This window comes from Physeter macrocephalus, chromosome 14 (genome assembly GCF_002837175.3).
Source record: "Physeter macrocephalus isolate SW-GA chromosome 14, ASM283717v5, whole genome shotgun sequence".
Classification (NCBI taxonomy): Eukaryota; Metazoa; Chordata; class Mammalia; order Artiodactyla; family Physeteridae; genus Physeter; species Physeter macrocephalus.
Window position 1 is genome coordinate 72,354,183 of NC_041227.1, and position 23,405 is coordinate 72,377,587.

The 23,405-nt window shown below is 41.4% G+C and overlaps 1 long non-coding RNA gene across 9 annotated transcripts in view; it reads right to left on the reverse strand.

The window, feature by feature from the left end:
* LOC102984234 (uncharacterized) overlaps positions 1-23,405 on the reverse strand; it is a 550,122-nt gene that overhangs the window by 183,721 nt on the left and 342,996 nt on the right. Inside the window, exon 7 of one of the 9 annotated variants that reach the window (XR_008619295.1) lies at positions 3,550-4,559. The exons of the other annotated variants lie outside the window; for them this stretch is intronic. This is a non-coding gene — a long non-coding RNA (uncharacterized lncRNA). Of the gene's footprint in view, positions 1-3,549; positions 4,560-23,405 lie in introns of those variants that run through there. 9 annotated transcript variants of the gene reach the window in all.

Consider the following 23,405-nt stretch of genomic DNA (forward strand, 5'->3'; position numbering starts at 1 on the left):
GATTCCCAACCACCGCGCCACCAGGGAAGCCCCTGGATTCAGATTGAATTATCCCACGGGCTTTCCTGGTTCTCAGATCGCAGATGGCTGATAGTGGGACTTCCCAGCCCCGCAAATGAGTGAGTCACTTCCTTATACTAAATCTCTTCCTATACAAATGCTGTTGTTGCTGTTGACTGGTGAATTCCAAGTGGCACCTTGCATGTGCTCAAGAAACGTGTTGAATGAATCCATAAATTAAGAAAACTTAAGTTATGCCTCGTGGGATCTTGGGCAAGTTGTTAAATGTCTCTGAGCCTCAGCCTCCTGAACTGTGCAAGGCTTTCATGCTTCTTCTTGAGGATTAAAGCAGATAATGTACGAGTACTTAGTGGCACCCAGCCTAGCACACATGAGAATGACTTCTTGTGATTGAAGCTTCTGTCACCCTTGTTATTACCAGTGACCGGTCTTATCTGCACAGCTCGAGCACCACAATAGGTCATTCTTTCTCAGCCTAATCTGTTATCAGAAAAAGTATTTAATGGTATAAATATACTTCACCTAATAACTGTTTATGTTTCCTGTACTGTTGGAATCAAAAGGCTTATTTCCAAATGTAGACGCAATAAATGAATTTTGGGCAAATCACTGAAACAATACAGAGAGAACATCCTGAAAGTCTTGTAGAGATAAGACATAGACAATAATACAGCAGCTCATTATTACTAAATATTGGTAAAATGTTTTAATGCTGTTCTTGTTCACCGATCCATATTTATTACTTTAGTTTCGTAAAGTGAAAAAAATTTACAAAGCCTCATGGAGTTCCCCTTTCCTACATCCTCATTTTTCTAATTGGGACATGTTTATTTGATCGTGAATTTCTTTACCATGATTTACAGGATCCTAACCTCTGCAGTTGAACAGGAATTATTATGTTAACATTTTGAAGAGGAGATAATGGTGTATCCCAATGTTAGGGGAACCACTGACCAAAACCGCCCATCCTGGCCAGGCACGAGAGCAACCACTTGCACGAGTTATCTTACAACAGGAGGTGCTGGTAAGGAACTCGGACCTAACAAGCTACCACCAACCGGAAGAATTCAGGAAAGGTCAAAAGGAGAGAGGAGATGCCAGTCCATATGTCTTACCAACCTCCCAGAATCCTTCTCGCCGGAATCCATCTTGGCTGAGTGATGCACGCGCCACCAGGAAGGACCCTGAGTCAAAGTAATTGGCCAGAGACAACTGGGAAACTAACCCTGTTACCATAAAACCCGAGACTGCGAGCCACGTGGCAGAGCAGTTCTCCTGGGTTCCCTTACCCTGCTGCTCTCCGCCCAGGCACCCTTCCCAACAAAGTCTTTTGCTCTGTCAGCACGTGTGTCTCCTCAGACAATTCATTTCTGAGTGTTAGACAAGAGCCCACTCAGGCTCTGGGAAGGGTCCCCTCCTCCTGCAACAAGAGATTGAGGTAGGAAGCCAGAATGCCAATTCACTAATTTACAGGGAATGAAATATAACAATGAACCCCACATTCTTATCAGCCTAACCAGAGTGTTCTCTCCTAAAGAAAAAAGAAAAAGAAATATTGATATGCTTTTGAGTCTTTGGATCTTTAACTTTGTCTAATAATTATGATAGGTAGTTAGACTTGGCAACCCACCTCCCCTCTAGGTGCACACCCATACTCCTTGATCTCTTCAACCACCAGCGCTTCCCCCACCACCACCTCCCCGTACCAACACACCCTCCTGGCACAAAAATAAAAAATAAAATATCACAAAGGAAAGACTGACATGTTCTCCTTTATAAGAATTGAAAATTCCAGGGAACAACATCCCAAACAAAACTCAAGGAACAGATTTGGAAAAAATATTACCAAGGCAACTGTTGGGGCCCAGAGTAGGCCACCCCAAATTGTGTCTCATGGTATATTGAATATTCTGAATTCAAGTTACTTAAGAAACAGCTAACACAGAGGGACACTCTGACCCTCCTTTCTGTCTCCCTGAAAGCAGGAAATAAATCTCTCAAGTGAAAGGTGCACTCCCTGCATCTGGAGATAGAAGGGCATCCTTACTCCCAGAGACAGGGAATTCAGGGCCAGGAAGCCTACATAAACAAACCTTGTTACTTCTTTAATTTACTACTCTCAGCCCAAACTCCGTTCAGATTCTTCACAAATTGGGCACCCAAAACCTAAGTTTCCTTACAAATTTATTGTTTCTTTGTCTAAAAAGTATAAAAGCGGCCTGCTTTGGCCACTCCCTAATGTGCATGAATTAAAATTTCTTTCTTTTTCTCCTGTTAATGTCTTGTGTAAACTTTATTATAATTCCAGTCACAAGAACTCAAGAGGGGTAGAGGGGGAAATTTCCCCTTCCCCATATAATACACAAATGATTAACGTTCATGAACATTGTATAGCTTTAATATAGTTTAGATAGGTTTGGGGAAGGAAAGGAGGATAAACTCATTGGCTGAATCTACCATGTTGATATAGAAATCCAGTTGAAACTTTCTACTACTTCTGCAAAGAAAGAGAGGTCTTGACTTGGGGAAACTGGTAGGTACCCTAAACCTCACTAAGCTTCTATGTGCAGCTGCCCTCGCCTCCACCACTGACATATCCTGACACCCCCCAGAAGTCCAGATTTTTGACAACTGAGCTCAGTGGGATTTACTGTGGCAATTCCTGCATCAGTGTACCCATGGATATAAACAGTCATGTTCAAATACTTAGACCCGTTACAGAAGAAGATGATAAGTTTAATATCTACTTTCTCAACCCAGCCCAGCGCCCTGCAATTCAGCCTCATTAACTATGGGTATTTCTCTGCCCTCTCCTCTTATGCATAGCCCTGGCCCTGCTTTATTTGTTCTACAGTCTCAAACTCAATAGCAAGGTGTCTTTGTATGGCTCTCTTGGTGATCTTTCTTTCAGGGCCTTTGTACTTGGTTTTCCTCTACCTGGAACCTTCTTTCTTTTCTTGTCTGCTTAACTTTTATTCATCCATCACACTTAAGCTTATTTATCTTCTTCAGAAACTGTATGTGCTTTCATTCACCACTATTTACCCAGTGCCTCGGATTGTTTCTGGAATATACTAGGTGCTTAATAAATATTTCTTGAATAAGTAAATGATATATATGTTAATCCCAAACTCCTAATTTATCCTATATATCTTATTTATTTATTCAAGAAATATTTATTTGGGATTAACATATACATACTACTGTACTGTATATAAAATAGATAACCACTGTATAGAACAGGTTATCTACTGTATAGAACAGGGAACTATACTCAATATTTTGTAATAACTTATAAGGGAAAATAATTTGAAAAAAGAAAAAAAATATATATATATATAAAACTGAATCACTGTGCTGTACACCTGAAAGTAACATAACATTGTAAATCAACTGTACTTCAAATAAAAATAAATAATATATAAAGATGTTACAAATGTATAAGGAAAAAAATGCGTAGAGCTGAGTATAAAAATGGACAGAGCATATGAACAAGCAAATCAAAGGAAAAGAAATATGAATTGGGTACAAGGAATCAGATACTGCTATACACTATAAATAGAAGTATATGTCAGGATAATTTTGGAGGGAGGGATTTGGACATTATCAAGGTAAAAATTGTGCATTCCCTCTGGTCCAGCAATCTTACTTCTACACATAAATATGCCCTCATACACACAAAGATATTCATTGTATCATTATACAAAATAGTCAAGAACTGGAAATGACGCTGGAGTCTACCCACAGAGGAAGAGTAATTATGACAATCTAATTTCTAGGTCGCAGTCAGGTGCCTCTTAAGGATGTGAATTCAGGGGTCCAGTCTCTCTCCAAGTTATGGCTCTACCATCTTAGAGTCTTTTGTTTCCACTGTGTGGATAGGGGAGAGAGTGTGGAAGACAGCATGAGATACGCCTGGACGTGACCTCCATCACTCGTGCCCACATCCCACTGGCAAGAACTTTAGTCACATGGTCCCACCTTGATGAAAGAGGGGCTGGGTTCTTCCTGTGTACCCAGAGAAAAATGAAAAAGTTGGTCTGGAAATAGCTTTGAAGTCTTTTGCTAAAGTGTAAAACGTAAGCTTCAGAAACGGGTGATTCATATTTTTAAAATTGCAATGGGTGTGTTCTCACCCTTATGTAACATTTAACATTTTTATAAGTGTAACAGGATATTGAGTTGGATTTTTCCTGTTGCCCTGGAATTATTAGCTAGGGCTCAAAGTTCAAGTCAAAATGGCTTTAGCATTCCCATATTCTAAAGAGAGCTGTATCCAAGTACCACCCCCATCCTAGTCATCTCAGAACACACTCACAATCTAAATAAGGGGACAAAAGGGGGAGGCAGGAGGAGACTCGTTGGCATCTCGAGGGGAGCAGTAATTATGCGGAGAAGCTTTTTCTTCTCTCCCCAGGAGGACTCCAATAGAACAACTCACAGAGCTGCCAATACCTCCTGGACTTGGCTGTTGGCATCTCCTGTTCCAGCCATGTGCTTGGAGCTGAAGAATCCACATGTCATCCAGATGCTCTCTTCTGAACAAAGAGAAGCATAGTGAGGAGATTTTGGAGAGTTTGTTAGAGTCCCTCGATTTGGGAAGCCCTTGTGAACTGTAGACACTCCTCTTTCAGAGCTCTCCCAAGGCAGGAGGTTCATGACACCAGAAGGGCAAGAGAAGACTATAGAGCACTGTGCCTAGAAGAAAAGGATGGGGAGATAAAGTGACTCGCCCACATCCCAGTTCTCCCACTCTTCGGAGGAGGCAGAAGACCTCCCTGGCTCCTGCAGCCCCTCACAAGGGAGCCCTGTGCTTGGAGGAGGGGACAGAAGAAGCAGGACTGCCCAGGTGGCTGCCAGGCCAGCAAGACAACACGCTATGTGTCAAAGAGGTTGTGTCGGTAAGAGACCGGACGAGAAATTCAGGTAAGGCTTTATTGGGGTCCCTGATGCAGTAGCGGGGAGCGAGAACAAGTAACAGGTTCCCTTGCTTGCTCCCCGGGGTCGGGAGGTGGGGGCAGGCTATTTCCTGACATGGGGGGAGGGGAGGGTCGGGTCCAGGGGTCAGGCCAGAGGCGTGGCTTAGGTGGCTTGCCCACCCCTTTGGTGGTGCTGAGTGCAGGGGGCATGCGCAGTACCCTGTTTTTGCTCCCAGCTCTTCAGAAGTGGCAGTTGGGTTTTTTTGGTCTTTTTATATCTTATTGTCCATAATTTGCCCCAGCTGTGTATGCACGCACTCATTTTTAGTCCCTTATAGTTTCTTTGTATTTTGTTGCTTGAGGAGATGACATTTGTCCAGGTGCCAGCACTGCAGCAAAGGGTCCCAGGTCCCAGGTCCCACCCTGTCTCAGTTGGATGCCTGAATGACTGGAGGGCAAAAGAAGATGCCCATTTGGGTGTCCATGGTGAAAGATGGGTTAGGGTGATGTTGAACTTGACTTCAAGAAAACCTCATACCCCAAGTATGAAGAGACCAATGGCTACATCAGCAGAGGCAACCAGCAGTTGGAACCAGAAAAGGCCTAAGAAACCACTGAAATATGGCAATGACTTCCTTAATCCCCATTTCCTTCCCCCAACCAACCAGAGGGCCTCAGTCATGAAGGGCGATTAATGGGGTGGCTTGTGTCAGAGCTAGACTATGCCCCCTCCAACCCTCCCTCTACTCTGAGCTACTAGATGCACTGAGATTAGAGTTTAGAATTAAATATTATAATAAAATCAAGTTTGAGATCAACGTTTTCAAGAAGACTAGATGTTTAGTAATCAAAAGTGACTAAGAAGTTATTGAATCTGCTTGAGATACACTTGAAAGACAAAAATGCGTAATTTGACAGGTCATGGTTGATTAAAACAGAACAAAACAGTTTTATTCACTGTACCCCACTGGTGCGCACTCCCTCTACAGTTAAATAAATGTAAATTACTTTTTTGAATTAAAAAAGAGGGTTAAAAAGCTATATGTTGTTGATGTTGTCTGCTTATTCATTTCACCTGGAGTTGGGTGACGATTTTCACTCTCTTTTCTTTTAATTTTTTTAAGGTTTTTCTTTTTTTTTTAAGTTTTGAGGGTTCTTTGCTTCTATCCTTGATTATGAATTCTTCATCGTTTGCTTTTCCTTTTCCTCTTTTTATAATTCTTTTCATGACAGGTTGGAGTTCTATGCTCCATCTCCTATGACCATCACTTTACATTCTTTTTCTGTTAATTTTTTACATAGTGTCTTTTTCTTGATTCTGAGTCTTATTTGGTTAATTTGATTTTCTGCCACATCAGTTCAGTCTTTTACTCCTTCAATAACGATCTGATTTTAGTTATTGCACTTTTCATCACAGATTGATTTTGTATATTAACTGCAACACGTCTGGTATCTTCCCAAACGTTTAAAGCAATTCTTTTTAAATTACTTTTTGCATAACTGATATATACATATATTTTTTAAATTGAAGTATAGTTGATTTACAATATTGTGTTAGTTTTAGGTGTATGGCACAGTGATTCAGTTTTACGTATTTTTCAGATTCTTTTCCCCTATAGGCTACTACAAAATATTGAGTACAGTGCCCTGTGCTATAGAGTAGGTCCTTGATGTATCTATTTTATGTATAGTAGAGTGTATATGTTAATTCCAACCTCCCAATTTATCCCTTCCCCACCCCTTTCCATTTTGATAACCATGAGATTGTTTTCTATGTCTGTGGGTCTATTTCTGTTTTGTAAATAGGTTCCTTTGTATCTTTCTTTTTTTTTTTTTTTTTTTTTTAGATTCCACATATAAGCAATATCATATGATATTTGTCTTTCTCTGTCTGGCTTACTTCACTTAGTGTGATAATCTCAAGGTCCATCCATGTTGCTATAATTCAAGTACGTCTTGCATTATAAGTGAAAGATCTATTGAGGGGCTAGGATTCCTTGGTTTTGAACCCTGACTCTGCCACTTAAGAACAATATGACCTTATAATCATTGAGAAAAGGATAAGATAAACCAATCATTGCAAATCTGGCGGAACCTGTTCCGTAATAGCAGGAAGAAACTGGCAGATTGCATTTAAAGGGCTAGAGAAAGTGGGGAAACCATATAGCGATTCAGTGTGTTGGAAGTAAGGGTTGCTCGTTTTGAGTGCTTAGACATGAGATAAGAGGTTAGATCATGAAGGCTCTTTATAACTGAATCAAATTTCAGGATTTTATCCTGTAGACACATACTTCCTAAGTACACATTTCTGGAACTATGAAACCAGTGTGTCAGAGGCTCCAAAAGCCTCAGATTTTTGCCACAGTTCCTTGGATTTTCAATATTAAGTGATGTAAGGAAAACACTCTTTTAAATTAAAACAAATACACACACTATGGCATAGAACACAAAATCTAAAATTCTAAGATCAGCCTGGATGCTATAGAAGCATATGATACCTCTGGGGACCCACCTCGACCCACGGGCATACACATCCTGTCCTATGTGCCATTCGAGATGCAGCTAAGAGGTGCCATTCGAGATACAGCTAAGAGAAGCCATCAGCCCCCCAACAAAGACTCAGGGCAGCCTCCTCTGATTGAAGAAAAGGCTGCTTCTTAATCCTTCCCACATAAGCCTTAAGGGACCACACACTTTCTCCAAGCTGGGGCAATTGCTCAAATTAGGTGGTTTAACTGTAAAAACATCCCAGCCTTTCAGAAGCTACCATCCCGAACAGAGATAAACTAAAGACAGTGTTCCCCGCTAACACTGATGTATTTTCAATTTATGCAATCCAGTGTGCAGTGGTCTGCACCATCCCCTGCCTCCAGTGATTAATGGCCTGGCCCCAGCCAGGGTCCAAAAAGAGCCAAGGGAAGAGATGCAATGGGTTTTATATTATCATGACTGCAACATACTCATTCTGTGGTGTCAGTGCTGACTGCAGGGTTCTGATTATGAAATATGATGCATGTTGAATTTAATGACATTCTCTGCCCTTCTGGTGAGTTCACTGCCTTCCAATGTCATTTTCTGTTCTCGTCTGAGTGGTAATAAAAGGAATATCATCGACTGTGGTAGCCTGTAACTACTGTGTGTTTTACAATAAATTGCATTTCAGGACCTTTCTCCCCAGGAGAAAAGTGCATGGTCAGAAGGATTACTCCGAGGCAGTTTCTGGGATCCCAGTCTCCGAGAAGATGAGGAACAAGGTGGAGTTGCCCTTTTTAGGAAATTATTCCCTAAGAACACTCGTTTTTCAAGCAGCTATATATCAAAGGTCAGTTTGGACTAAGGGTAGATGATAAAACAGACTCCAAAGCAAAAATGACTATGGCCCAACCAAAATCATTGCAGAATGGACCAGGTCTAATCTCCTAGTAAGTTCTGGAAGGCGACTCTGGAAGAACACAAACTCAGAACTGGGAAGGCAGCCCCGAAAGCCCTGTTCTTTCTGTCTGTGTTCAGATTAACCTTTTGTCCTTATCCCATGGGAAGGTAATCTCCATTTGAGGATGGGGAGAAAGATAAGAAAAGTAAGACTTAATGAGTGACAACTGTGTACCTGACCTGTGGCAGGTACTCTATGGTACGAGGTCACCTACTCTCACAGTATGCTTGTGAGATTATCACCCCTTCTTACCCCCAATATGTAAATGAGGAAATTTAGGCTTGACAGCATTTGCAGGGTCACACAGCCAGTGAAGGTCAGAGCCAGTGATCCAGCTCCGGCTCATCTGATTCCCAGAAGTACATTCCATGCACCAGAAGCACCGGCCTCACTTAGGAGTTTGCTGGAGACACAGAACTTCAGACATCTCCCCAGTCATGCATGTGGAGGTATGAGATGCATGTCATACATAGACTCTGAGCTGGTCACGGGCTAGAAAGTTTCTGACATGTGGGGCAACCAGGACAAACTTCTCTCTTCACTGTTCAGAGGGACTGCTAGGTAATGTCGCATTGACTGACTGTCAGAATCTTAGATCCATTGATTGTCCGGCTGGCAGCGGCATTGCTGGGGACAATACTCCTCAAATGCCAGAGTGCCTGACAGTTGCCTGGGCAGCTGGTTAAAGTACAGACTCCTTAGTTCCCCTTAGCATTGTATTAGTCAGTGTTCTTTAGACAAACAGAACCAATAGGATGTACACATATAGAAAGAGATTTAGTTTAAGGAATAAGCTTGCACAATTATGAAGCCTGGCCAGTTCAAAATCTGCAGAGTGGACCAGCAGGCTGGAGTCTAGGGAAGAACAGATGTTGTGGTTCAAGTTCAAAGGCCATCTGCTGGCAGAATCCCCTCTTGCTTGGATAATATCAGTCTTTGTTTTATTAAGGCCTTCAACTGATTGGATGAGGCCCACCCACGTTAGAGAAGGCAATCTGCTTTCCTCAAAGTCCACTGATTTAAATGTTAATCTCATCCAAAAACACCCTCATGGAAACATCCAGAATAATATTTGACCACATATCTAGGCACCATGGCCCGGCCAAGTTGACACATAAAATTAACTATCACATATATTGCAATGGTGTTTACACAAATCTACATGTGTGAAAAAAAATGGCATAGAACTGTATACATACATAGTACCAACATCAAACATTTGGTTTTGATATTAAAGTATCATTATTAAATATTTAATAATTATTTTAAAAGTAAATAGTTACTTAATAATTACTATAATTATTAAGATAGAATTATCAGGATTGCCTAGTGAAGGCTACCTGGGACCTCTCTGCAATATTTTTTTTTTGCGGTACACGAGCCTCTCACTTTCATGGCCTCTCCCGTTGCGGAGCACAGGCTCCGGATGCGCAGGCTCAGCGGCCATGGCTCACGGGCCCAGCCACTCCGCGGCACGTGGGATCCTCCCAGACCGGGGCACGAAGCCGTGTCCCCCGCATCGGCAGGCGGACTCTCAACCACTGCACCGCCAGGGAAGCCCTCTCTGCAATATTTTGCAACTTCCTATGCATCTAAAATTTCCTATGCAATATCTGCACAACTTCCTATGAATCCAAAAAAAGTTTTAAAAAAATTGTTAATAGTGCAGATTCCTGCCCATTTGCATCTCTCCTCATATTTCCCTCACTCCAGGATTCTGGCCCATGTGGTCTGCTGGTAATTCAGATGCAGAAATGCTCTGCTGACCATAGCGTAAGCATGGCCCCAAGGGGACATGTGATATGATGGGGGCTATGGTTTAATCTATGCAAAAAGGAACTATGTTACCTGAATTGCTTTCCACCACAGAGGAGAAAAATGTTAAGAGCAGCAGATTAGGAGTGAAACAACAGTAATTCTTTGTAATTCTGGGCTTACGGCCTCAGTCACCGTTGATAACAAAGGGACAATGAAAGTCATCTGTTCCAAGTACCTCACTGGACAGACGAAAAAGAGGCCCAGAACCTCAAGCCATGTTCCTGTTGAGTTACCCGTTCAAACACTCACATTGTTAGCAGCAAAGTCTGAACCGAAAACAGAGCTCTGGGACACTCAAGGCCCGAGACAACCAATTACAATCTCACTTACAGGTTTCATTGGACTCTCCACACCTTGTTGTACTTTTAAACTTTAGAAAGCCTCTGTGGTGGGGAGGGCAGCCACAAACAAGGCCATTTACACAAGAGGAGACCGAGGTCAGGGAACAACTTTCCAAAGGCTTCCCCATAAGACAGTGGACTTGGCCAGGTCCTCTTTCTGCTCCAGGAAAGTTATATAATGAGTCCTAAGTCCTACAGACCAAGATGTAGTAGCCCCAAGACCATCCCCAAACAGGAAGTGCAGCCAACCCAGGCCTGGCCCCAAAATACTGGGTTTTAACTCTGTTGCAAATACCAGTCATAATCCCCAGCCCGCTTAGTGTTCTAATCCCAGCCCAGGCAGTAACTGTGTTAATGGGGGAAAGCTTATTGTGGTCCTAGTTTCCTACTGTTTAAAGTGAGAGCACTGGACTCAAACATTAAGGATTTAGGGCTATTTTTATTTTGTTTCATTTTCCCTCGATTTGCTGTGTGATTTATAATCTAGGTTGTATTTTGGAGAAGCTCATATATTAAGATAATTGCCAGTTATTTTCTGGTATTTGCCAAAGTATCCACACTTGTACAATGGAGGTAGAAGATATAAGTGACAGGTGACAGAAAATGAATACCTACATCAGCAACTTGGGACCACTTCAGCTCAGGTCTTATCCTTCCTTCCCCACATCTAAGTCATTAGAGATTCCGGTTGATTCTACTTTTTTAATGTGCCTGAAATGGATCCCTGCAGCCCCTGCCAAAGTTCAGGCCACTCATCAATTCCTGCCTTTTCACCTGCAGCTCAGACCCAAATCTCACCCTCTCTCATTCTAGGTCCAAACCACTGCCATAGTGATTTCACTAAATGTAAATGTAAAATGTAAATATCATTCCCCTACATAAACCATTTCTCCCCTTAAAAATGAAATCCGGGGCTTCCCTGGTGGCGCAGTGGTTGAGAATCCGCCTGCCGATGCAGGGGACGTGGGTTCATGCCCCGGTCCGGGAAGATCCCACATGCCGCGGGGCGGCTGGGCCCGTGAGCCGTGGCCGCTGGACCTGCGCGTCCGGAGCCTGTGCTCCACAACGGGAGAGGCCACAACAGTGAGAGGCCCACGTACCGCAAAAAAAAAAAAAAAAAAAATGAAATCCAAATTCCCTAGCTGGGATTCCAGGGCATCCTTGACCTGGCCTCTCCGACCTCAATGCTTACGACTGTCCATGCTCCTGGGACCACTTGCTGCTCCCAAATGCACCATTCCCTTTGTATCCTCTGCCAGAGATATTCTCCCCAACTTTCTGCCCTGGTTAACTCCTGGCATTTGTCCCCCTGGGAAGCCTTTGTATTCCCTCTGACACTGAATGAATGACCTTGTGCTGTATTCCCATAACATCCTATGAATTCCATTGGCACCCATGCCCCCTACCCCGTCCTCCAGGTGTTAAGTTCCCTAAGGGTGATCATTCATCTCTGTGTTAGTAGAACCAAGTGCAATTCCAACAATGCACTGGCTAAGCCGCTATTATATCAGAAGAAGAGGAACGGCATCTTGGCATAAAAAGTGCCCTGGGGTCCAAACAGGAACATGGTAAGAGTGAGAGATTGTGCAGTCATTCAACAGTTATCCCCGAATCACCCCTCTATGTCAAGCTGTGTGTTACGAGATAGAGGTGAAATGTTACCACCACCTCTGACGAATTCTTGCCCCAAACTCCAACTTGAATCACATCAAACCTCAGAAATAGCTACCAGTTGGCAAGACATTCAGGATCCAGAGGAATCTGTTTAATGTCATGAGAATGCAATCATAAAAGTCCAGAATGTAGGAAAATCTAGAGGACAAATGACTTGATTTATTCATAAAATAAATTGAAAAGGAACACATTTTTTAAAGAGAGAAAGAGGGAACTTATAGATTAAAAAACACTTAAAAGAATCAAATGCCATGTGTGGACTTTGATTGGATCTTATTCAACAAGCCAACTCTTTAAAAAATATGAGACAATTGGGGAAATTTATTAACTGAATGGAATTTGATAATATTAAAAAACAATTGTTAATTTCATAAGATGCAAGACAGGCATTATGGTTATGTATTTTTTAAAATATACATACACTGAAACATATACTTATTAGGAAGAGGCAGTATAGATAAAAAAAGATCGACCGTGACACTGATTATTGAGTGATGGGTATATGGGGTTCATTGTTATTCTTCCTACTTTTGTGTATGTTTGAGTTTTTGCAGAACAAGTTAAAAACGGTGAGCAGAGAAGATGCTCCTTTTAGCGTGTTATTTACAATTACAATAACTGATACTAAATAAATAATTACAAGTGAGTTATTTACAATGAGATGAGACCAGAGATACTTCTGACTTGTGATGTATTCGTATTGAATTCCATTTAAGTGCTATAGGAAATGCTTTCTCAGCAATTTGTTTTGCTAAGATCAGCAGTTTATAGGGGGCAGGGCTAAAGGTCTCCCCATTCATTGTCAAAATCCATGTTGGCACATCTGTGAAGATTTGGTTTCCTTTCTAAGGTTTTGGGGAAGATACGGGATCAGCAAGTGCCAGGAGCCAGGGAATAATACAGGTCTCAACCCCTGTGCCTGGAAAGGGTTCAACGATTTGTAAAGATCGATTGCAATGTATCTGAATTACTACTGCTTGTGGGGTACTTTAGAAGCAACTTCTTACTGAGTGTACCTAACTACTGAGATTAAAGGATGGTTTAACTTTATACATTAGAGTGAATCCATAACAGTGTTCTCAGTCCCTTGCATTTCTTTTGATGCCGATAGTGAGTGACAAAGGGGTGGAGTTTACAGCCAATCTGCTTGATTTGTTCAAAACCCCTCCTCTCACCTCTAACCTGTCAACTGCCTGTTGTCACCCCTGTGCCCAGATGGCCGTTGTGGCAACAAGACGCTACTGCCGTGCCACCGAGTCGTGATTTCATAGTATTTTTCTTTCTTTTTCATCCTACTTGGGGATACATTTTAATGAGGACAGGACAAGGACAGACGAAGAACCTTTCAGTGGAGCATCTGCCTCTACATTGCACGGAATTGAGACTGATGCCACAAACATTTCTATTATAGACGACGGAACATAAACAACAGGGTCCTACTATATAGCACAGGGAACATTATTCAATATCCTGTGACAAACCATAACGGAAAAGAATATGAAAAAGAATGTATATATATGTATAACTGAATCAATTTACTGTGCAGCAGAAACTAACGCAACATTGTAAATCAACTATACTTCAAATTGAGAAAAAAAGAAATGAACAAACAGCACAGATTACCAAAGCAAAGACATTGATAAAGCAAATACAATCTGCAATAATAAATGAAGATTGCAACACTAAATGGTAAATAGTATCTTATGGGTATCACAACCTTGTTGAGATAAAATTCTGGCTTGAAAGGCCTCAGTAGGAGAGAATGACATTTTTTTTTCTTTTATTTTTTCATTGAAGTATAGGTGGTATACAATGTGTTAGTTTCGGGTGTACAGAAAAGTGATTCATATATATATATATATATATATATATATTCTTTTTCAGATTCTTCTCCCTTATTTGGGATAAAGTTACTATTTGTATTGAAAAATAAATTATAATATTTTAAAACTTAGCTTAACCATGTGTATTTACTTTATCATAAAAATAATTTTTTCATCTTTGATTTTATTACTCATTGTTAGACATGTGTTCATTCATACCACCACAAAACATAAAATCTGAAGTACTATTTTCTTCGTATTTTGAAGGTACGTCATCAAATTCTGGGTGTATGTCAGAAGATGCACCCGGTCTGTAAATGTCAGCAGAAGTAAGTTTGAGAGGCATTTTTTTACAGTAAGCAACAGCTGCAAAATAGTCTGCTACAAAAAGAGCTATCCTGTGTCATTGCATTTCTACAAACCAACATCTAGGGCATGGCAGTGAGGAAAGTGAATTGAAGATTGCAACACTAAATGGTAAATAGTATCTTATGGGTATCACAACCTTGTTGAGATAAAATTCTGGCTTGAAAGGCCTCAGTAGGAGAGAATGACATTTTTTTTTCTTTTATTTTTTCATTGAAGTATAGGTGGTATACAATGTGTTAGTTTCGGGTGTACAGAAAAGTGATTCATATATATATATATATATATATATATATTCTTTTTCAGATTCTTCTCCCTTATAGGTTATTACAAACTATTGAGTATAGTTTTTTGTGCTATATAAAATAGATAACCAACAAGGTTATTTATTTTATATATAGTAGTGGGTATATGTTAATCCCAAACTCCTAATTTATCCCTCCTCCAACCCTGTCCCCTTTGGTAACCGTAAGTTTGTCTTCTATGTCTGTGGGTCTATTTCTGTTTTGTATATAAGTTCATTTGTATCACTTTTTTTTCAGATTCCATATATAAGTGATATCATATATTTGTCTTTCTCTGTCTGGCTTACTTCACTTAGTCTATCCTGTGTCATTGCATTTCTACAAACCAACATCTAGGGCATGGCAGTGAGGAAAGTGAATTGACGATTGTAACACTAAATGGTAAATAGTATCTTTTTTTTTTTTTTGCCAATGGTAATGGATATGTAAGGATATTGACAACAACATTGGAATAGCAGAGGAACTGAAAATGCTATACATTGATAAATGGGAAACTAGCTAAATTAATTATATTGCATATATACAATAAAATACCATGAAGAAAGCAAACACTATAGGTTATTACAAACTATTGAGTATAGTTTTTTGTGCTATATAAAATAGATAACCAACAAGGTTATTTATTTTATATATAGTAGTGGGTATATGTTAATCCCAAACTCCTAATTTATCCCTCCTCCAACCCTGTCCCCTTTGGTAACCGTAAGTTTGTCTTCTATGTCTGTGGGTCTATTTCTGTTTTGTATATAAGTTCCTTTGTTGTTAGTGTATAGAAATGCAACAGATTTCTGTGCATTAATTTTGTATATTTGTATCACTTTTTTTTCAGATTCCATATATAAGTGATATCATATATTTGTCTTTCTCTGTCTGGCTTACTTCACTTAGTATGATAATCTCAAGGCCCATCCATGTTGAGAATGACATTTAAAGACACAATCAAATCAGAAATGCATACTGGAGGGAAAATCCACACAAGCGTGTGGGGAGACACACTGAGGTGATTTAAGTGAGGTAAAAATGAAAGAAGAATCGAAATAATTGCAGGAATTTACTCAAGTCCAATCCACAAAATGGAAGAAATAAAAGCTGCTTCAGTAGCAAGCTCTATTGGCAAAAGACTTTCATTCTCTAGATGCCCGATGCACATTTAATTGGTCTGAGGCAGAGCATCTATGAAATCCATTTATTTCTCTTCCCGCTCCACCTACTTGCTCCATCCACCCCTGGCCTTTTCCAGTTTCCTCAATACACCCAACTCCCTCTCACCTCAAACCTTTACAGGTGCTGAGTTCCTTACTCGAGTGGACATAACTTACTTTGTCTTGGCTGGCTTCTTCTTGCCCTTCAGACTATTATCCTGTATGACACCACCCATAAAAGAACTTCCCTATATTCCCTGTAATTCTATATTCCAACACCATTCCTTTCACAGCATTTATCAGAATTTGTCATTGTTTAATTTATTTGGAATACCTCTCTTCTCCACCATCCTGAGAGGTCCATGGTTAATCTTATTTACCATTATATCCCTACTATGGAATACATAAAATGACTTTGGTATCCAGTTAAGGATGGGTCATGAAAAAATATTTGCTGAAAAAAATAAATGAATGATCATAATCCAGTCAACTCCTATGAGAAAGAAGGGGTGCCTATGTAAATAATATGACTGCAGAGATAAGATTCAGAGGTGCTCTGATTTTAAAAAGTCACCTATCAAAATGGTATAAAGAAGAACTCACAACCAAGGTTAAATACAAGAGAAAGATGTCCAACTATGAGTAAAGCACCAGGAAGGCTAGAATCCTAACGAGATGAGGCTGCAACCAAATGCTAGGAGGATTCACTTGTACTTTAGTAGTTGTATCTAGAGCTAGTCAAAGACAGGAAAAGAACCTGACTTGCTACCTGGGGTATAACATACAGCATTTAAGAGCATTAAAGAGAAAGATAATCTTTGGGCAGATCTTCCATGGAGAAGGGTCTTTGGTCTGGAAAGATAGTTGGGATGAAGTTGATTGCCATAAAAAATCACGAGAAAAATCACTGAATGTGGCCAGTACTTTAGGTTAACTCATTCACTACCCACTCTGAACCCTCAAAAGCCTTCCCAAACTGTAAAAACTGGAAAATAAAAAATGCATTTCCGAGATTCTCCTGCAGCTAGGTTTTCATGGGATCCAGGTTCTACCAGGTGGATGGTCACACAAGACACATGAGGAGGACACGAACATTGTAACAAAGAGATTAAACATTGGGAATTTGGCTTTTCTGGTAAGCATGATGGTGGAGACATGAGGTTTTTTGGGCCAGCAGCAACTATCACAGCTTTATGATCATGGCAGTAATGGGTCTAGGGCTGGCGGTGGTGGCACTGTCTTACTTAGTTGCCAGCTTACCATTGCAACAGAGGATGTGGGATTTGGGACCTTAATTGGATGTGGTTCTGGAAGTTGTGCCTAGAAGCTCAACTCAGAGTTTGTTGCTCCAACTTTGCCAATATCTTTGTGAGCTTTTTAATGCCCTTTATTTAGCGCTTTTCTGCTCAAAACTGCCAGAGTGGATTCTGCTCCCTGCAACTGAGAAACCCAACCAACTCACTAGGAAGAGGGAAGACTTCTTTTTACATTTACATGAATATTAGAGACAACTATGCCTGGGAAATTCTTTGTCTTTTGCAAAAGTAATTTTGAGATTATCTTGGATTTCTTTCTTTAAATCTATTTCTTCTTGACTACTAACAATGAAAACGCAACAGAAACATTAAGAGGGGCCGTCTGTTTATTTTAGAGATAATCTGGTAGAAGAATTATGTGTGTGTGCCAATGAACTTTGGGGGAAAGAATGTCAAAGATACAAAATGAGTGCTTTCAATGGAGGAGACCAGACTAGTCAATTCCTGGGACCTGGAGGGAGTGAAGAAATATGTCAATTAAATGTTTGTAAATAAATGAAAGAAAAAAAATTAATGTTGGACCTATCAATCCATGACTACCTATTAAGTAACAGCCACACTTCTCACTATGGGTGAAATCAAAGATGGAAGAAAATGACACCAACTCTTTTCTCAAAGAATATACAATTAGTTGTAGAAAGAAGGGAAATAGGTATTAAACACTAAAAACCAATATACGATGCTATGGAACCAAGTGAAAAATATTTCAGTAAAGACATTGGTCACTGTGAATAGGGATCATTGGAAATACCTCCACAGAAGTCATGTCAATTGTCCTAAATCTGGGCAAAAGAGTAAGCTCTTGGAAAGCAGAGAAAAGTTGGGAGGCATTTCAAAGACAACAAATGCATAAGCATGGACACACATGTGTTCTTTTTTGTTGTTGTGTTGTTTGTTTTTGCTGGGAGACTCAGAGCTGGTGGGAAGGATTTGGGTTGGAGGGTGGTGGGAAATCCAACTGAAGAAGCCAGGAAGAGCTTCCATTGACCACATGGAGTCAAAGAATTTCTGGATTATGAGAGACCTTGAAGGTCATCTAACCCAACACTTGAATACTTTCTACAACTTAATCTCTCATCTCATTTACTATTTTTAGAATCTGGGCAGAACAGGGTAGATATGATTTTTAAAACCCTGGAGAAGGCCTCAGGAAAAAGATCTTAAATAAATCCAAGATACCAATAACCTCAGAAAAACAAATTAAATTTAATTTGTTCCAACGCCTTAATTTTATAAGTGAGCAAAGTGGGTTCAGAGATGCAGAAGGACTTCTGGAGCCTACACAGCTTGGCAGGGCCTACCCTGGTCTCAACATCCAGCCCAAGTCTCTACTTTGACCAAGAATTACCTGGCTCTGTTTTGTGAGTACTCCATTTCTCTTACTATGCATGAAAAATGGTAATAAACTTCTCTCTCCAAACATCCTTTTCCCCAAGGAATAATAGACCACGGGAAGAGAGAGGTTTGCCATCAAAGAAGGACATTATCATTTTTATACAAAAGCTAAGACAATTCTGAGCTCTCAGCCTGAACTAAGCTACCTTAATCTAAGCTACCTGTGTCTCACACCTGGGGAAACTTGGTTTAGAAAAAAAAAAAAAAAAAAAAGAGTGGAATCCATTTCAAGTGTTCTATCTTAGGCCTCTCAGTTTGCACTCAATTTGTTTTATCACATAGTGATAGGAATTAAAGGCCTTCACTACAGTTTAGGCAGCTTGCCAATACCTATTTTATAGCAATAAAATATGTACAAATTAAGGAATCTCATGTGGAAAATTCATTCAACAGCCTCAAAAGCCAAATGAATGGTAATTACTTTGAAAACAATGTGGCAGCAATCAAGCACGATTGGATCATGCTTTTAAATGTACGTCTACATTTTAAGAACTAAGATAATTATGAATTATGAAAATAACTAACAGAGACAATGGCACAGCAAAGCTGTTGTTTATGAAACATGAAGGGACATTTTCAGAGGAGTAAGGGGAATGAGTCATTTTCCCACACCTGCCAGAGAATATTGAATATGACACAAAGTACAAGCCTGGGCTCTGCCTCTCTCCCCAGTCATTTCCATGGGGATTACTACTCTGAGGCCCAGTGTTTGCAGAGGTTGATGGGGGGATGCGAGGTTTCCAGCTCCTCTTCCTACCCACTGTGGGATTAAGTACCCATCCATTATACTATTCATCACAATTCTAGTAGATCCACCCCGTGTTATGCCCAGAAATACGGATGAAAATGTTCTCTGGATGATCAGTTGCCAAACTCTCTTTCTGTAAACAAAATTATTCTGAGAAACATCTCTCGGAATGGAGAGTCTGTGAAACTAGGTTTCTTTTGCCAATCTCCTGTCTTATGTGAGATCCTGGAAAGTCATTCAACCTCTGTGTTTCTCAATTTTCCCAACTTGAAAATTATGGGGTTGGCCAGCCGATCTCCAACATGCCATGTGTCTATGCTACAACGTAGATGGTACTCCTTGGAGCTGTGAAGGGGGCGGCCAAGTGGAGAGATCCAGGGAGACGTGGAGGGGAAGAGAGTTCCAGGAGGGGTAAACAGCAAGGTCTTAAGAGAGGAGCAGGTCTAGTGCGCTTGAGGAGGAGTGAGGAGGCCAGAGAGGCTGGAGTGAATGAGGGAAAGAACAAGAGGTGAAATCAGAGAGAGAAACTGAGGCCAGATCACACTGGACCTTGAAAGAGATCATATGTGGGTTTTTACCCTGAGCAAAATGGGATGTCTGGAGGAATTGTGAGCAGAGGCGTTGCACGATCTGACTTTGTGTTTTACCGGGATTCCTCTAACTTCTGGAGTGAGAATAGAAACAGGGCGACCAGTTAAGAGTCTGTGATAATCCAGGTAAGAGATGAGGATGGCTGGTCCCAGGGTGGTAGCTTTGCAGGTGATGAAAAATGGCCAGATTCTAGATTCTCTTGGGGAAGGTGGGGAGAGGAGTATCGGGCGGGATGTGCTGCTGTAAATCCTTCCTATCAGGCTTCCATATCTCTGAGAATCCAAATAACCTCAAAGATGAATAGTTTTCCATGGTTACAAATGTTGGTGACTCAGTTCCCAACTCATGACTTTGACATCTTTCATTTGCATTTTAAATTTTCCAATAAAGCTTCAAGAAAATATGCATTAATCAAGTTTCATTTCAATATTTTGAACTTCTCTACCAATAACAAGTCCTTTACAGTCAGACAACAATTGGCTTATCACAGGATTTTACTGAAACAGTGTAAAAGTGCCCGTCTTTTCAAAGACCTACTGTCTTAGGCTGGGTTCTCTCAAGAAAGTAAAGCCTGAGATAAGGACTTGTTATGACAGTTTATTTGGGGAAGTGATCCCCCAGGGAACAGGAATCTTGGAAAAGTCAAACAGAGAAGGAAGTTGTTTCAATCAAGGGTCTCCAGAGAAACAGAATCTATCTATCACTTATCTATCAATCCATCAAGAGATTTATTTTAAGGAATTGGCTCATACAATTTGGCGACTGGCAAGTCTGAAAATCACAGGACAGGCCAACAGCCTGGAAACTCAGGTAGGAGTTGATGCTGCCGTCTTGCGGCCGAATTTCTTCTTCTTTGGGAAACCTCGGTTTTTGCTCTCAAGGTCTTTCAACTGATTGGAGGAGGTTGACCCACAACTTCCTGTGTATCTTGTCCCCAGAAATGTCATGGTCATTGCCATAAATTCCTATAAGTCTAGGGTACACTGGCTACCATCCAAGCTTTGCTATCCATGATATTAATTATTTCTGCTTTGCCTTATCAGTTAAATGCCACCACCTGGCCTCTGCAGTACAGAGGTCCTATTATCCCCATTGATAACAGGGAATTCAGCTCCGCGGCAGCGTCTCCACCCTATGGAGAACAGCCGCCAATTAATCTCTCAAAGAATTCGGTGCTCCCCTCACCAGCACATTTCTTACTGTTTTAGAAGTGTGTAAAACACATTTCTAGATTCTACTGGGGGAGGTGGGGAGAAGTCTGTGAGATGGGAGAGCATGTTAAGTAAGGAGCTGAATGTTCTGGTTTCATGTAATAAATCATTCTAACATTCCACCCCTCTCAACTTTTTGACCACTAACTCGTTCCTGTACCAAAACAGTCCTTGGAATTCCACCTTATTTATCATCCTGTGGAAGCTTCAAGAAGCCCTCCCAGCAGTGGATTAAGACTGCCTCCAAGTGACCTTGCCAGGACATTAGCCCCCAGTTTGGGATGAATATATACACACTACTATATATAAAATAGATAAAAAACAAGGACCTGCTGTATAGCAGAGAACTCTACTCACTCCTCTGTAATAACCTATATGGGAAAAGAATCTGAAAAAGAATAGATACATATGTATGTATAACTGAATCTCTGTGCTGTACACCTGAAACGAACACAACATTGTAAATCAACTATACTTCAGTTAAAAAAAAAAAAAAGAAATAACTAGGTCTGAATATATCAACATTGATAAATATAAAAAAATAAATGTCTCCCATCGACACGGGTTGGCCCACAGGGGACTAATTCCCTCATGTTTGGAATCTGTACATGTTCATTCCTGGGGCGGGGGGTGGTCAGGGAGGGGTCCCCGCAGACATCCCACAACATGGCCTCTGAGAAAATCTGAAACAGAAAGAGAGTGATTCATGGTTCAGACACAAGGTGTGTCATGGCCTGCGTGAAGCTGGCTTTTGTCAGCAAAGACTGAGATAAAAGTGGGCGAAGAGAGGTGAGGCGAGACACACCTACTGTGTGTGAAGGAGTGTAGAAGAAAGACCGTTCATCTTTTCAGAGCCTCTGCTTTCACACAGGCAAAATGGGGCTGTCAATCAATGTCTTCCTCCTGTGGGCAACTGGCACCCAGTCCCCTGGGGCCCTCTGGAAAACCGTGTGGATCCACCTCATCACTTTCCCGCTGAGGGATGAGAAAGTCGAAGTATTTATCCACCAACTTCCGTCACTCCTGGGTTGAAGGTCGCTCCTAGGGAGCTAACTTCCGACGCGTCCAGCCAGCCCCGGAGCTCGAGACCTGAGCATGGTCTTATGACTGGTGAAGCCCCTTGGGCAGAGAGATGCAGGAGGCCACGAGCAGAGATGGGACCTCTGCAGGTGACCTGCAGGGCAGGCCAAAGACTGAGAACCAGCAATGTTGCTACAAGTATTTCTGCCTCTTCAACTGCTGTTGGGCAAAGGCCAGATCCATTGGGGAGGTTGGTTGCAAGAATTCGCCACGTCTTCCAAATCCTTTTGCAATCCCTCAACATTAGCAAGCATCTGGTAAACTCTCTTCCGATAGAAGGCACTTCTGAAGCACCCCGCAGATGCATCAGAATTTTGCTTCTGCCTAAATGGACACCCTCGTTAGTCTCCCATGCCCCGGCTATCAGAAGTTTTGAAATTCTTTTGCAAAGCTACCGCCTTACGCCTCTGTGAAGGGAAACAGCAGAATGAATGCTGTGTTGGCTGAGACAGAAAAGACACGCCTGCCGTCCAAGACATTGTCTTAAAGCCACCACAAAAGACCTCTTCCCGCTTTATTAAAAGTGGCAGACAATGCCGGGGCGCCCAAGCATGGGGCCAAGGAGCTTGCAAGGGCAATCCTCAGGCTGTGCAGCGCTAACAGGCGACAAGTTCAGAGAGCCCAAGAATTTCTAATTCGTGGCTGCTTTCACCTTCCCAGAGCGGATAGCCAAATTGATTCTGCTGACTTCAGGCTCGATGTGTGAAAACGCTGACTGACAGAAACACCTAAGGGTAATACGTCTGCCAAGTGATTGGTTAAACAGCTATTCATTTTGAAATATATCTCCAAGAAGCAGAATAACAGAGGGCCACTGTAGTGTGTGGCCCATTAATTATTCAGTTGACAAGAAAATTACCCTTAAGATCAACATTGGCGGAGGCTTGTCGGGATGGGCTCGGGGGAGGCGAGTGGAGAACAACATTCAGCAGGGTTATCTGCACAGCCCGCTGTGAGGCCCTCCTAGGTCAGGAAGGAGGGAGTTTGTGTATATAGTGGGAAGAGCATGAACATGAATCCCACCCAAGCTCCTGTCTGCGTGATTTAGTGGAACGATGGGACCTTCTTAAGCCTTGTGGTCCTGATCCATAAAATGGAGATGGCCAAAGCAGACTCAAGGGTAGTTACGAAGCAGTGAGGATGCAGATAAAGCACCTGACGCGTAAGGAGGCTTGTTCAGTGCACATCTGTTTTCTTCCACTCCGTGGTTTCCCTGTGCTCT